Source organism: Grus americana, chromosome 6 (genome assembly GCF_028858705.1).
Source record: "Grus americana isolate bGruAme1 chromosome 6, bGruAme1.mat, whole genome shotgun sequence".
NCBI lineage: Eukaryota > Metazoa > Chordata > Aves > Gruiformes > Gruidae > Grus > Grus americana.
Window position 1 is genome coordinate 31,886,306 of NC_072857.1, and position 15,245 is coordinate 31,901,550.

The 15,245-nt window shown below is 40.6% G+C and overlaps 1 protein-coding gene across 10 annotated transcripts in view; it reads left to right on the plus strand.

Moving 5' to 3' along the window:
* ANKRD44 (ankyrin repeat domain 44) overlaps nt 1-15,245 on the plus strand; it is a 148,469-nt gene that overhangs the window by 54,394 nt on the left and 78,830 nt on the right. The window lies entirely within an intron of this gene.

Sequence of the window (15,245 nt, forward strand, 5' to 3'; positions counted from 1 at the left end):
CATCTCGCTGTCTGCCCTGAGTCACAGCACGCTGGTGCTGGTGGCACACGTAACGCTGATAATTAATGGGGACGCATTCAGTGAGCAAGACAGTCTGATTTCTGTCTGTACGCATGCTGAACTTTCCTTACGTTCTGCGTTTCAGGACTTGGTTTTTAATGGTAGCCCTAAATCTGGCAATTCTACTTTTGTCCTTTTTTTAAAAACAAATGTAATTCTTGATATGTAATTAAAAAACCCTAATTTGTTGCCGCGGGCAGGTAGTCTGCCTTTTATCTCTTTGGTTACTTCTGCTGTATCATATACAAAGGACAAATCTTTTTCAAGTGACATTGCTCTGGAAATCTCTGTGAATGTAGCCAGGAGGGAAGCTGCAGAGGGCACGGGTGGCAGCCATCAGAGAGCTTGTATGTTTGAATATCTACAAGCTCTCACGCATGTAGCAAATGAGGGAGAACACAGTATGTATTCCTCTTTGCTTTCCAATATTTGTCACTGATTTGTCTTCAGTTATCATGATTCTTCCCTGCAAAATTGTAGCTCCCTGGGCCTCTTCCTCTGCCGTGCTATCCTAGCCTTCAGGAAGCTCAGCAGGAAGGATCAGTTTAACATTAACTGTCAGGAGAGAAAGAAAGGAGCTGAACTTGGTCATTAAAGAAGACTTAGGTGGTTGTGAAGATGGGAAGATGTAGGATTTGCACAGCAAAGGATACGTTGGCTTGGGATTGAACGTAACTGCGCATATCCAGCCTGAGTTGAGTGTGGTTGGAGGCTGACTAGTGATGTCCAACTGTGATTTACTTCCCGCCTTATCTCTGTTAAACACTGTTTAGCAAACTTGGAGTGCATTGCGGCCAACTTTTGCTTTCTTAGTACAGCAAGCTGAATGAAAGCTGTAGTCAGATAGCCCTCCGGTGAAAAACTGCAAAAAGACTGGCATGTTATCAGTTGATACTTCCTACAAGAGCAAGCCATGTGGTGTGGTACTTCGATTATCTGAAACAGAGCGGGCTGGTGGGGTTGGGTGCAGCCATTTAGAAATGTGATTTGTGTTTTTCCTTCTTCACTGAAACCTGCCTAAAGTATTTCCTGAGGCTTTTCTCAGAATCTGTGTCAGCACAGCAAGTTAGCTAGTGACAGCTCTGTCTTAGAGAATAGAAATTTAGCACAGTGACACTGTAATATCTTTATAAGATGACCTAGATTAGAAATGTCTTGTTCTTGGTTTGCAGAAATCTGTTCAAATATTTAATATGACTTGGACCTGGGTTCTTCCCCACCTCCCCCTCCACCCCTTCTGTAGAGACAGAACTAAAATTTAAGTGAGAAATACTTAAAATGCCTGTAGGACCTAAACAGTTTCAGGGAACAGGGGTACTGGAGTTAGAATACATCAGAAACACGTAGTATGCCCCCATGGTCTACATACTGCTATGGCATGGAAAAGGATGAGAGATTTCCTGTGTTTCACTCAGCTGCTTATGGTTGTATGGATTTCACCTTCTAAATTTTATAAGCTGTCCAGCTTACAAGTTAGAAGTCTGAATTAGGTTGTAAATGAGACCACTGAAAACCCAGATTGCCTTACTTAAAGCATGTAGCAGGATAGCTCCTTCCTACTGAGGCCTGGAGGAGCAGGACCAGTGCAGTCCCAGTTTTGGTCCAGTCACATCTGAAGTCTAGACTGCAGAGCTGGCTCGTCCAAAGCAGGAGGGCAGGGTGTTGTGGGTACTGTGGGTGGCTTGTCCTCACCAGGAAGACTTTGCTGCTGTTCCACCCCTCTCTCTAGTTACTGTCTCAAGATTCTGCCTGGATTTAAACAGCCTGAAGTCATCTGTACAGGCATCTCACTGGGATGGAGAAGGGTACATCCACCTTTTTTGCTAATATTAACCATGTTCCTGTGACTTAAAAACCTCTCTGCCAACCATTGTTTTAGCTGACTGCATCGGGACCGAATTCCCCTTGGGCAAGTCCTGTTCACTGTGTAGTTTCAGCTGGTTGATGAGACTTTGCAGATAGTGTAGGGAAACTGTTGTCTTACTCATCTGACTCCAGAGGAGAAGAGAATCTGGAACCTACATGAAGTGGCTGCAAGCAGAAGAGTCCTGTACTTCCCCATGCAAAATTCAATGAAAGCAGTTCAACAGACTTTTGGGAACCAGCTGCTTCATTTTCTTCTTTCCTTTGTTAATTTTTTTTTTTTAAACTCCTTGCAATCATGGTAAATTAAGATGGTGAGTGAGATGGCAGAACCTTTCCTACCCCTCTGAAACCTTTCTCATCCCTCCAGAAAGATCATACACCTTCGTATGTTGAGGGTGAGGTTTTAAAAAGCACCAAGCATTGCTCTCAGTCTCTTGGTGTAGTTTGAAAGTTTTTGCCATCGACTTAAATGCAAACAGGGTAAGGTGGTCGTTAAATACATTCTCTTTGCCCTATCCTGAAAATCTAAGGTCTGTAACACAGCAAGACTGTGCTTTCCTACTTATTCTTCTGAAGTGTTGGGCAGCCCATGAGTGGTGAGCTACATATACCAGTGTAAACAACAAGACGTCAGAGAAGGAGACATACAGGTCCTGAATTACGATCATTGCCGTAAAAAGCATGCAAGATCTTCACAAGAATGAAGAGAAGGATGCTGTGAGACACAGAGATTTTCTTGGTTTAGCAGATCAGAGAGGCAGGGTGGCCTGAGAGTGAACAAATGAGACAACAAAATAGGACAGTACAGTGGTTTACCAAACCAGTTCCTTGAAGGAGAGATGAGCAATTGAAGAGCTAAGCCTAGGCCTAGCATGGATGCTCTCAGATCTCACTAGCTTCTGATGCTTTACTTCAGTCTCTTGTAAAGAACTATGAAAATGAATGAAGAGGATTACTAATTTAGTTCCGCAGACTCAGGTTTGGCATTTACATGGGATTTAGAAGGGAAACTATAAGGTCACCACCTGCTTCTTCTTGAGATCATTTAAAGGGGTTCATACCCCATAGCATGATCCCAAGAAGGCATCTCCTTTCCCAGGAAGGTATATGGGGTGACTACTGGCAGTGCAGACATATCCTCCATGCTCTTCTTCAAACATCATCATCTCTGATGGGCAGAACGACTTGAAGAGCTCCCTGTTAAAGGGAAATGTTCAAATACTGCAGGCATCCGTGGTGGTGTGCCCAGAGAGGGTGGCCAAGGAATCATAAAAGAACTGAAAAGTCAGGCTAGATTGGGAAATCCACCAGTTTGTTCTGGTTTTATCGTTTAGATAGGTTACTGTAATTCAGCTTTCCTGATCTCATTAGGCAGTTGATCAAGCTGTTACCAGCTCTTCCTGCTGTTGTCATTAGAGAAGGGTTGAGAATAATGCCCTGCTTACCGGCACAGAAAAAAATGAATGTAAAGCACATTGCCAATGCCTTGACAACAACCAGTTACATGTGTTAGCTGATTAAGTGGTGCGGTGTGTTGCTTTTGGTTTTGTAGTAAGGTCGCATATTTACTGGGCTAAATTTGACAAGACTAATACGGGAATATTTATAAAAGAAATGGAGAGGACATCATGATCTGTAGGTTTTAGAGATTCAAGAGAGAGGTTTGGGGTTTTTTTGATATAAAACCTTTTTTTAAAAAAAACCCAATTTTTTTTAACATTTGACGTATTCCTTTCTGCAAGTGTCCTTTTGGCATTGGACTTATGATGCACGACAAAACAATGCAGAATAGTAAGTTTCTCAACTTTGAAGTGGAATGGTTCATGAAAAATAAATGAGAGGCTAAAGTGTTAAGCTATGCAAGTCAATCAACTTTCTTTCAGTTTTAATAAGCTATGACCTCTCTAGCAAAATAAAAATCGGGTTTGGATTAAAAATGGCACCTGCAGTTTGGCATTAAAAAGGGTTTTGTAAAAATTAGCTTGGTTTTTCCTTTTTTTTTTTTCTTCCCCCTCTTTCTGGTTTGCCCGAACACTTTGTTACAGAGGGGCATCGGAAGCAGACCACGCTCTTTCCCTCTCCTGTGTTCCCTTTTGTTCGCTTGATGATTCTTTGCCCTCCTCTGTTGCACAGAGGCTTTCATGAGCCTCTCTTTGGAAACGAGTGGGGCTTGTCTTGACCTTGCCAGGAGGATCACTCTGTGGCTGAGCACCCCTGCTTGGGTAATGATTATCCTAGGCTAGCGAGGATCAATGTGTCTAAATGCGATGTGGACAGAGAGAGGGTCTCTAACATAGCTGGGCTCTGTCTGACTGCAAACCTTACCGCTTGGCTTCTATGGCACGAACTGGAAGTGACAGTGAAGAGAGAGCTGCATGTACAAAGCAAGTTGGCTGTGCTGGGAGCTGAGGCGCTGAGCCCCTTTCTTGCCTCACTTCTCAGTGCTGAAAGGTTTCGGCAAGAGAAGAACTGGGAGGAGGAAGATTTGTATCCTGCTTCCTCAGCTGATGAGAATGCCTATGCTTATACTTCTGGCTGATGCTTCTCATTCAAGATTAGTTTTTCTCAGATATGGAGATGTATTTATTGCATGGGATTGTGTATGATGAACAGAAGGTTCACATTGACTCTCTAAACTGTGACAGTAGTCTCAGAGACATCTTTCCGCCTTTCCAGAGGGTATCCAGACAAAGGTGTTCATAACTCATGATGGTAGCTTGTTAGAAGAAAGAGTGTAATAGCTCATTACAGCTCTCAGGCTCATCTTTTGGTTTAATTTGGGTCTGTACAAAGTCATTTTGAAGCTGCTGGATTTGTCACAGTCAGAGGCATTGTGCTTGGAAGATCGTGAACTGGTTTCTGAAATGAAGCCAATTTTGAAACCTTTTTAAATTTTCGTTTCATTTCTTTGGCCTAGCTTCTTGACATTGCATTCATCAGCAATGATTTTTCTTTTTTTTTCTTCCCCTGTCAGCTTCAATAGTTTGGCTGATGATGAGTATGAGGTTATTATCAGGATATGTTGAATCAAGCTAACTTCACTAATCTGTTCCAGATTGAAAATAGAGGTAAAACATCTGCTTCAGTTCTTGAGCGGAGCTCCATGCCAACTGTAGCATGCCTAATGCAAAGAAAGATGAAATGCTGTTATGGACTGATCTGCGTGTTCACACATAGTTACTCTGCTATTAATGAAAATAACACTGTCATCAGCCTCAGTAGTTAAACTTTTTAATCTGAATTTTATATACTAGCTATGCAGAAGGCGAATGCCAGTGACTAAAATCTGCAACGGATTTTAGTATTTTATGAAAACAGTAATTACTGACCATGGTGCTCTTCAAGAGCACTGTGAGCTCCATTACCCTCTAAGAAAAATCAGGAAGCATAGACATTAGTGTTTAATGTCTTTTAAAGTATATTTGACACTGGCTACGTATGAGAAAGTAAGTTGGGAGATTTTCTGAGTTTTTCTGGAGCTGGCAGGAGGACGTCTGTTGGGATGGCACTTGTTCACCAGAGGAACCAGAGCTGCATTGCAGTGCTTAGGAGACAGGCAGTGGGAAGGCTTTGTGTGTAATGTGCAACGCAAGGGGAAGTTACTTGAACCTGAGCTAGATCCACCTGTAATATAATGGTAAGAACAAGCAAGTCAGATGTTTCAGGTTTTGCTCAAGTCCCTAAAATATCTTGTCCCTCCCTTATGCCCCTTCCATGACCCTAGAGGTTTGCTATTGTCTGGGGCTTGGTTTAGACACCCATGAGAGCAGGACCTTGGAAGTGTTCCAGATCACTGCTGAGAGGAAGATGAGATTCAGGAACATGCGAGATTGCGACTGCAAAATATATCCATCCTTAACAGAAACTCGGCATGTGAACTTGTGTGAAGAAAACCATAGCTGTGATTGTCTTCTGACGAGTGAACGAAACTGGGTCTGAAAGTTCTGCTGGGGTCATGCCACACATTAGTGTGTTTCTACCCAAAGCACTAGGCTCCCCTTGAACTTTTGGAAATATATGTGTTTTTATTGATTTCTGTAGAAATTTCTCTATGCTATGTGCCACGCTGTTTAAGTAATTGCTCCCTTCACGGTGTAATACCTAGCTGAAATGCTAGAAAATGCATTTTCTCCACTTTTTATTGGAAGTGCAGTCTGTCGTAGCTTATCCTTTTTGCATTAAGCTTTGTATTTGTGTAACTGTTGTGTGAATGTTGTTTGGGCTCTTTTGCTTTCATATGTTCAATCCCTTGCCTACTGAAGCCTGCAGAAAAGAATGCCTTTGACTTTCAGTGATCATTGGACTAGATCTGTTTTTGAAATGGTGGTCTTCTGCAGTTCACTGTTTGTAACTCAGCTGAATTGGTAATGTCCTGGTTTGCGTTGCCTTTAATGGAGCAGAAATGCATCCTCCTTGCGTGCAGCCATTCAAGCTCTGTATGTCTTGGATGTGGAAAACAGATGATTTCTTTTAGTAACACCCTTTTACATATTGCAAATTGTTCTCATGTTCCCTTTAAATCTTCTTCTGTGTAGGCTGAATAGTTCTGATCTGTTTAGAATTTCCGTGTAAATCATGTTTGAGAGCTCTGTTTTGGTCTCCAAGTCAAGTGGTGCCCTAAACTAAGTGTCTCACTCCGATCGCAACCTAAGCAGTACTGAGCAGCGTGGAAGGACGACTGTGTGTTTTGCAAGCCATATTCCTGTTTTAAGGTCTCTTCCTCTTTCATAACGTTGTTCACTTACATTCTGTTAGTAAAATGCAGTCCCAAATTCTTTCTTATACAAAATTGCTATATAACAACTCTGGATTTCCTGCTAACAGGCATGCTGTGTTCTCCTCCACACTGAACAGTGTCCTCATCTCCCTCCAGCCCATTTGTTTGTATAATTTGTTGAGGTGGTTGTAAATTCTGATCCTGCCCTCCAACATCCTTGTAGTCACTTGCAGTTCAGAAGTATCTGCAAATTTATTAAGGCACTCTCTCTTTCATAGCTGCCTTCTTTGTGTGTACATTAATATAAAACAGACACCGTTAACCAGCGGAAGTCCTAATCTTACTGAGTAAGATCTTACAGGATCAGATGACACTTTATAGTTCTCTAAATCAGGATTTATTTTCTAAAGATGAAAGGATTTTTATTAGAGTGTATGATGAGTATTAATGCATGCTGCATATATCAGATATAGCACTTAATTACAGTACAGATAGAGATTTGCGTAAACCAGCTGCGGTGTGTGTAGAGGTCCTTGCTCATGATTACCTCTGCAAGGAAGAGAGGGGTAAGCCATTGTTTCATAAACTGAAGGAAGATAAAGTTGCAACATTTCCGCTTCTCTCCTTTTTTTTTTTTCCTTCTTCTTTCTTTTTTCTTCTTGGTTGCCATTGCTGCTGGTGCAGTCGGGTGAAGGCAGGATGTCAGCGGTCTCCAGAGGATGTGGGGCCACTGAACGCAGGAGACATGTCAGTTTAGGTGGACAGCTGCAACCAGCGTGAACCTGTTTGTTCCCCAGAGCGTTCCCCTTGCACACAGAATTGGTTTTATTGCTTTTTTTTTCCCCTTCTAGAATGCAAGACCTATGAAATTGGCAAAAAAAAAAATTTTTAAAAAAAATTGCTGGTGTGCTTGCAATGTGTTTGAATTGCTGCAGGACGAGTGAGCAGGAAATGAAGCTTTTGGTAGGGTTGATGTTTTTCAAGTGAGCTTCTCCCCTAACTGTGTTATTGTAAATCTTTTTCAAGGAGCAGACCTGTCACTGGGGTTGCTGTTGCTCTGCCCTGCTGCTGGCCATTTTATTTCTCTTGAGGTTTGTAACCTCGTGCTGCCTGGCCACCTTTCAGCCATGCTTCTGGCAGGGAGAAAGTGCAGGGCTCTTCGGAAGGCAGGTGATGTAATGTGGCACAGCGCCTCTCGCTTCGGAGTTCACATAAACTGATTTACACCAGCTGGAATTTATGTCCCCAGAGATTTTACTTTCTGCTGTCCTTTTGTTCAGAGACACAACCTTGGTGCCAGGCCTTCTTCCCTGCTCCTACCTAGATGATAGATGGATTATGGGGGAGGATAAAAAAAGGAGGGAAAAAAAAAGAAAGGGTGAAAAGCTCTGGGATTCAAAATATCGATGTGACAAGAAGTACTCAAATGGATTAGTAGTGCAGCACTCACTGCTGGGAACATATAAAAAGAATTGGATTCTTTTTTTGGTAGTGCCATTATAGTCCCATGACTGTTATTTAATGGTGTTGTTGATATGGCTGTTGTGAGATATTACACAACACACATTTTGTATCAAGACAAACCCCCAAGAAACTTCAATGAAACAAATTCAAGAGGACAAGAAAAGTTCAGGATATCATTAGATTGATTATCCTCAATCTTTGCAGATATTGCAACAAATTTTATTATGCTGTCTTCAACAGACTTCTCTCCACTAAAATGGGTAACCAATGCTGGTGAATATAACAAATGTTATGCCTCTGTTTATTTTTGTCTCCTTTAAAAAATGCTTTCTTATTTTAACTAGTCTGCAGCATGCTGAGTCTTTGTCTCCACTTGATTAATGTAACTTCAAGACAGTATTTATTAACTAATTTTCTGATATGATTTGCAGGCACTTAAAAGAACCACACCACCCCCAAGCCCAAATGCCAAAACCAAACCCCACCGCTTACATGGAGACCAGTGGACAGCTTCCAGTAATGAGAATGAAGGAAAGGACACTGGGCAAGCTGAATTAAACATGCGTAGCTCTTTTCCTTTTCAGAAGTGATCTAAATTTAACATGCTGTGAGTTATTTCGGTGCCTTTAACTAATAGGTTTAACAAAACATAGGCATCTGGTGTGTAGAGGAATTTCAGGATTCCAGGAACGGCAGGATGTAACCTTCGCTTCACCTGGAAACATAAGCAATTCTTGAGGCAGTTGATAGGCTTCATAATGAAAAATGGGAGGCAGCCAAAATCTGGAGCCAAGCTAGCAGCCAGAAATAGATCTGCCGAGAGGCTTGCTTTGCACCTCCGGAATGGCATATCAGAAATTGTGCGAACAGAAATACCGGGCTTGATCCAGCATTGCACAAGCAGAGTCAATCCTGGCTATTTTCCTTTTTAAGTATCATGAAAGCTTGACTAAATAAATGTTGTGTTAAAGTTTCAGCTGTCTCAAAATGTTGTAATAGTTTTTCCCTGGATAGTTTTCATTTTGCTTATGGTTTTCTTTCTCACTTGCTTGAAATGCAAGTATGTATTTGATAGTGTGTATTTGCAGTTAAAGGTGTTCAAGTGTGCATCACCTAAGAACTCCAGCTCCCCTGCTCCAGCAGCATCAAAATGGGGCAGCAGAGAGAGAGGCAAAGGTTTAAATCTCTTGGAGAAGGTGACTAGAGGTGGGGAAAGGGCTGGGCACAGAGAAGACCAAAACATGAGGGTGCAGGGGGTGGTGGGGAGGCAGGAGTGTACAACAGGTTTATTCTTGTTACTTCACAAGCAGCATGCTTATGGGAAAGCAAACCAAAGTATATTCTGGTTTGCACATCACTTACTAAATGATTAATTGTGATTATGTTTAATTACAGAATCTGATCTATTGTCTTCTCCCTCATGTGTTACTGAGCATTTAACTAATCATTGGCAGGGGGGAGAAAGCCCTGAATACAGAGCTCACGTTGTTTGTAACACACTGAACAACTTTGCAGACATCCTCGCCTGATGCCGTTGAGTGCCCGTCCCTTAGGGTTAGATCATGCTGGTAGCCATAGGTGTGTACTGGGATATTTTCGCGTTTGGTCACTTGAGCATTTCTATGTGTTTTGATGAAGTTGCCATTTGAATCAACAAATGGGAGGGACAGGCCCACTGAGGCTGTGGGCAGGTTCAGGAGATGCTGGGTTGTCCAGGCAAAAAACACACACCCTCTTCCAGCTCCTCTTTCTTTAAAAAGTTTAGGTACAAAGTTGCTCTTGATGCTAAACATATGCTCTAGTTACAGTTTATATATACGTTTTTTCCTAATCTGAGGAGAGAGTAACAGCAAATGAAGCAGTGATTGATTCTCCACTGCTCCCCGAGTACGTTTCCTGTGTGCCCTGCACCATCGACGCTGAAGTCCTTTTTATGGTCTGAAGGATGAACGTAGCCTGAGGTTGTGGAGAAGCTAAATAGAAAGAGGCTGTTACAAATGACACGGAGAGAAACGGGGAGCCGTTACAGGAAAAACTAACACTTCTTGCAATGCAACTGAAATGCCCAGCACATCCCTCTAAGCAAGGTAGAGCACAGTGTGGCAGCAAGTTACAAGTCATTGGTCTGGGGAAAGCATCAGAGCCCAGTTCTTTTGTGTCCTTTAAACAGTAGCTTAAAAACAACGTGAAAATCTCTTGTTTGTAAAGAGCCATCTACCCAGAGTTTTTCCATACTTTCAGGAGTGTTGATTTGTGTTTTGTTGAATACCTGTGTCATGTAAGTTTTTTGGTCCTTCAGCGTGGAAACACAGTGGAACAAATTGAAATAGGTAGCAACGTGTAGGCATACATGTTGTCCTTTCTGCGGTGGATTATGTGCAATCCTTATAAATAATTGGGTGATTCTGCAAAAAATGGAAGCACATAAGAAGATAGAATTAAATTAATTGAAAAGCTTTTTTCCTGCCATATTTGAAATATTGCAGTGTACAAGGTATTTATTGATCTGGTCAGTATAAACGTCCTAGGCTTGTATATTTGCTCACTTAACAATGCTGTCGGTTTGCTATAGTGCTTCCAGAGGACCAGTACACCCTGTTTACGGATTTGATTCTCTCCACTGGCCTTTCAGTAGCTTGGTCAAGTATTCCTAAGGAGTCGCTCAGTGAAAATCTGTAATTGCTCTGAAACGCCCCTTAGCAACCATCCAAGGACATTCTTCTCCAAATACCAGCTCTGTGAAAGTACTTTGCTGTCAGAAACCAGTATAGAGAAATTCCAATAACAGAAACACAATCTTTGAAATAATAACAACAAATTAAGAGTAAACTTCTCTTTTTATTTACCAGCAATTAATTTATAAAACACTGTAAAAGGCTAACCACTGTTGCAACTGAACTAGACTGCAAGGCCTGTTAAAAGTGATCAGTGTTGAATAAATACTAAGCACCAGGGAAATGCACACTAAGAATTAAGAGATACAGTTTATGACTACTCACTCCTACAGACTTATAAGTTAAAACAGCATTTCAGATAGTCATGTATGGTACACTTGGAGGGAGAAAAATTAGAATTAGGAAGAGGAGTAGTGTTTGTGCTGTGACCAGTGGAAGGAAATAGGTGTACGTGATGTGACATTGCAGACAACCTTGTAATCTTGATTAATGGGAGTACCTGCAGGAAAAAAAGAGGTGTTTGGCAAAACACTAACAAAATCAATGATTATTTGAAATGATTATGTGTCTTGCTACATTGCCTTGCCAGTTAAAGAGAAATGAGTACATGGATATATCCAAGCATTTAGTCCAGCAACTTGATGTAATGCAATTAGAACAAGCAGAGGATCAATATATAACTTCTTTTCACTCGCAAGACCAAATGATAGTATATTATATCAAATCAGCATGGCAATCAATCGTCCTTTCCCTATCTGCCTCCAGGTCCTGTCAAATGAAAATCTGGCTTAAATAAGTCATTGTTAGTGAGTCAGGATATCTAAAATCAAGACAAAATATTTAATATATGTCACAGTTACTTGATGAAAATAGTAACTGGTTTGCACCCATTTCAGACGTAGTAATTAAAATGATACTTGAGACAGTCCACTTAAATACTTCATCTCACCTGGGTTTCAGAGACCTGGAAATGCTGCTTGATAATAGTCTTGGCTTTTCTCAGTACTGTCAGATCCATGGAGGAGAATTTCCCAAGGCCAGATTTTTTCTGCCGGTGTGGCTTGTCAGCTCCATGGATGCGAGCCGAGCCACAGGATGTTCTTCCACACGGGTTTAAGCTCTCTGTTGCTGAAATAATCATTGTGCCTTCAGTTCCATGAGTTAATTTAACTTGGTGGAGTGAAGTCCAGCTTGTGATTGCCCCGTTTGCAGTAAAGATAGGGATGTGTTCCAACATTGGAAGATATCTGCAGATAAAATTTTATTTTTACTATAATGCTTGTCACAGCACAAAATAAAGAACGCTCTAATAAAACTTGTTGGTGAGTTTTCTACTTACTTTTTCTACAGAGTTACTACTGTAACATGGAAGGGTTTTTGTTAGCTGCTGGTGTATGTTTTCAGGAAAAAAAATGTGAACACTCCCAACTGAAACTCTCTTTAAGAATTTGGAAGCTCCAGAGAGCTGAGCTGATGAAACAGTTGTTCATCATTCCAAAACCTGCACCCTTGCTTAATTCTAATAATAGATATACATAACTTGCTCTGTGCTTTCTTTTTTTTGTTTGTTTGTTTGTTTTTTTCTTCATTCTGAGTGTTTAACAACTTCTGAATTGGAAGAATTTTAAAGCAAAATATTTTTGTTAATGAAATAACCTGTTAATGATGTTGTCACAGGTTTTAGAAATTATTTCCAAAAATATACTGTATCCTTTTTTGGTAATTAGGAAGTGTCATTATCTGCCCTTCAGGAATTATTTATTTGAAGTTATTTAAAGTTGAGGTCATTCATGCATGAACACAGTTATCACTGAAGATCAAGTAATCTGTTCAGGTCATTGGATATCCATCATCAACCTGTACGTAACTGCACAAGCTCCGTTTCATCACTGTCAGCTGCTGAATGGAGCAATACTTTTTCCATCGTGCTGATGGATGCGGATGTACATTCTCAGTTCTGACCTCAAATTGCAGCAACAATGCTGCAACATACTTCTGACATATTTTTCCTAAACAGGTCATTATACATGAGTGTGCATCTCACACAGAAACATGTCTTAAATGTAATAAAAATTCCTTAACAATAATGTGTTTCTCACTTCAAAACTAATAGCTTTGAAAATGAAGTAAAATCATGAAATAATAAATCAGAAAACTGGCCGATAAGAGAAAGCTGCACAGCAGTGACTAAGGGTGATTATCAGCCTGTACTGGTTTTATTTGTTCTTTCCAATTTGCAGGCTCTGATCATTCTCTGTTATCTCTCTCTCTTGGTGTTACCATTAAGAAGTGATAGATTCTATTGTAATTAACTTATAAAAAGTAAATCTCATGGAAAAAAGGGCTGAAGGACTAAGATCTTTGCAAATGGGTATATGGCAGCCATCTCCTGTCAGCGAAGGTTAGGTATATCAGCAGCCTGAGACCTGTAACTTGATTCAGAGGCACAAAAAATACTGGTTTTGATATAAGGAACTGCCTGTAGATATGACTGCGGTATGGGGACAAAAATTGAGATGAGGATCTTATACATGTTACAGGTCTAAAGAATATGATATTATTCTCAATCTGCTTTTTCTGTTAAGTAGCTGATGTTAATTGAAAAGGTCAAGCATTTCCTGTAAAACCAGGTGTCTGATTCAAATTTCTGACAAATGGAAAAAGGGTCAAGCTGTCTTATTATAGGCTTTCCTCTTTTTTTTTTTTTTTTTTTTTTAACGTAACGACCCACAGTACTTTACTCTCTTCTAGTTAAAAGAAAAATGCTACCTGTAACAGTATTTGAATGTTTTTAAAAATCCAATAGATTTGAAGTTTGTTGAATTTTTCTCTTGGTGATGGTACCTGTGCCTGAAGTCTTAGCTTACGTGTCATCAGAGCCTGGCTGATACTTTTTGTTGGGTGCCAGCTGTACCTGCAAGTGGGTTCAGAGACTAATCCAAGCCACTGGAGGTATTTGTTGCTTGGCCACTGGGTTGTGTTGCTATTCAGCTTGAAATTAAGGAGTTCTATGCTTTCCTGCTTATTTTGTTACATAAATCTTATGGTAAATGGAAATATTTTGTTGAGAACATTCTTTTTTTATAAACATTCACTGGTTCTTCATAGCTGTTAGTGTTAAGTTTGTGCTAAGTCTAAGAAATATTAGTTTTTATTAGTGTGCCAGTGGGCATAAGATCAGAGAATTGCTTGAAATGATTTCTTTTGGTAGAGAAAAATTCATAAATGAGACCATCTCACTCTTAGTTAAATTCTGATTTGTTTGAGTTTGGCAGATGAGGGAGAATGGATCAGACTCTGAGGTCTGGTGTGTGCATCCTCCAGTGGGGAACAGTCTGTGGCCGTTCTGACATGCACTGGGAAGGAAGCATGCTAAAGGGTTCAAGTGAAATGCAATTTTTTTTTCTTTCTTTTTCAAACACCCACTGCAATACATAAGACTGCAGACAGTTGTGATAAAAGATGCTGCTTTAGTCCTTTTTCCACTGGGGAGTGGCAAGAGTGAAATTCCAGTGTGAATCTTCCTCAGGGACTTAAGGGATTAATATGTCTTAAAATAGACACCATCAGCTTAGAAATGTATTTTCCATGTTTGAATATGATGAATTTTGCAGTGAAATGATTGGGAAAAAATGGTATTGTCTCTGTTCTTCCAGCTTGTTTGTGGATTTTGAGATAACTTGTTTACAAGATAGTTAAATTCTGCAGAATCTTAAGAACTGTTGTGGTTTTATGTGCTTAAGTAGTCATGCATGCTTCCATTTTGCAGGGTTATTTTAAATTCTGGTGATTGCATGGCACCACAAACTCTTTCTTTGCCAGTAGGACCATGAGGCAGCCTGGAGGTGGGCAGTGAGCTCCGGGGGGGGCACACATTGCCTTTAGGAGGGGGAACGGTGGAAGTGGGACCACCACCTGTTTCAGCTATGTGCTTCAGGGGATAGGTATCTTTGTAATTTGTCCCCCTTTTTTTCTGAGTCTCCAGCAGCAAGGTTGTTGTTCTTTTAATTCAGCAGATTGTGTTCTGCCAGCTTGGTTAATAACTTGGATATTTGCTGCTGGGGGTCCAGAGCAAACCTAGGCAGAAGGACTGAAATTGCCAGCTCTGGACGTGTAACGGAGCGGTTGAGCATGTGCAGCACTCCCTCCCAGCAACGGGCAGTGACGCCAGCATTGCCAGAGGAATGAGCATGGCATATTGTTTCTCCTATATGCCTGATTATTTATTTATGCATTCTGATTCATAATAGCGTAATAACAGACTTGAAACAATAAGATAATTATTTCACTTCTTGGGTGGTTAAAATTAACTATACTCATTGCATATTTATTCAGTAAAAAGATACAAGAGGTTTAGTAATTGCCCAGAAATTCATTGTCTGCATAATGTTCTGTTTCTAAATGTGTATTGCATGACCGTTAATCTGTGCCAACAGCAAGCATGCAGCAATATCTGCTGTAAT